Here is a 1,327-nt window from a genome sequence, read left to right as displayed (position 1 = left end):
GCGTTGTAGTATACGTGAAATAACGACTAAGCATATGTAGTATGTAGATAACAAATTGATAAGAGAGAATGACACACGTCCGCTCACAATTAGTGAACTGGTAACGAGACTACACAAAATTATTTTTTTATTCAGTAAAATACTAACAAAAATTATTATCCAAATTATGTTTATTTTATTTGATTTTTCTCTCTGTGGTTATTATTCAAATCAGTTTGCAAACATTTTCAAAGATATGATAAACGAACATTGTAATTAAGTAGCCACTTTGTAAAAAAGTCCTACAAATTTTGGGGGCGTTCCGTTGCAATGTACTTCCTGATACTGTTTTCACCTAGCATAGCTTCAAACGCTTCATCGGTTTGCGTGCAGAACTCCACTTGCTTGCTTTTCTATCAGTAATAATCTAATTTCGAAAGTTTCTATTGTTGACTCATAGTTTCATTATTCAATAAATACTAGAAGTAAATGAAAATGCTTTTTTCTTTCTTTCCACGACTCATAAATTTAATATCAATTTGCCTCTGAATAACGCTAGGCAGAGCAATATATATTTAATGGAAAAACCCTCCATGAATAATATGTATAGAGGTTATCGTTATGTTCACAGTCACTAGAGTTGCCACCTCTCCGGGCCTCACTCGAAGTCTCCGGGTTTGACTGGTGATCTGCGGATCTCCGGGTGAACGAGAATTTTCTCCGGATCTGGGAGGTAATTCCCGGGTCTCTGGGTGAAAGCGAAATTTATCTTCTCTTCTTCAACTCGCTCTGGAAACGACATCAGTCATAAATTTGGTCAATTTGTTTTCAAGTCCTACGCAATGCCTGAAAATTAAAAAAATTAGCGAACTCTTTTAAGAATTTTCGGCAATAATTTTGCAAGGCTGACGAATTTACGGCAATCTTCATCATTTACTACATTTCATTGAAATATTGACATTGTCATCAAAATTGCTAAGATAAATAAAGCAACCAACTATAAAAATAGTGTAGATCAATTTTGTGGAACTTAAACCCCACCAAGCATGTCAATGCACACCATAAAAATTTTCTTGGATATAATCAACACAAGTAAGGCCACGGTAAGGAGATTAAATTTTAGGAGTATGCATATAACTTTTTTAGTTGATAGTTTGTCAAATAAAAAACCTAAATTAATCCACCTAGCTGTCAGACCCAACCTTTCTCATTCGTACTTTTATTTGTAAAAATAGATTTACATGAACGCTTCAATCCAATAAATGTATATTCACTCTTTAGGTTCTAAAATATTAATGTTGTAATCTATACATATAAAAATACAGTCCGGTCTGTCTGTCTATCTGTC

This window comes from Wyeomyia smithii, chromosome 2, assembly GCF_029784165.1.
Source record: "Wyeomyia smithii strain HCP4-BCI-WySm-NY-G18 chromosome 2, ASM2978416v1, whole genome shotgun sequence".
NCBI lineage: Eukaryota > Metazoa > Arthropoda > Insecta > Diptera > Culicidae > Wyeomyia > Wyeomyia smithii.
Note: the sequence above shows the minus strand (reverse complement) of the source record.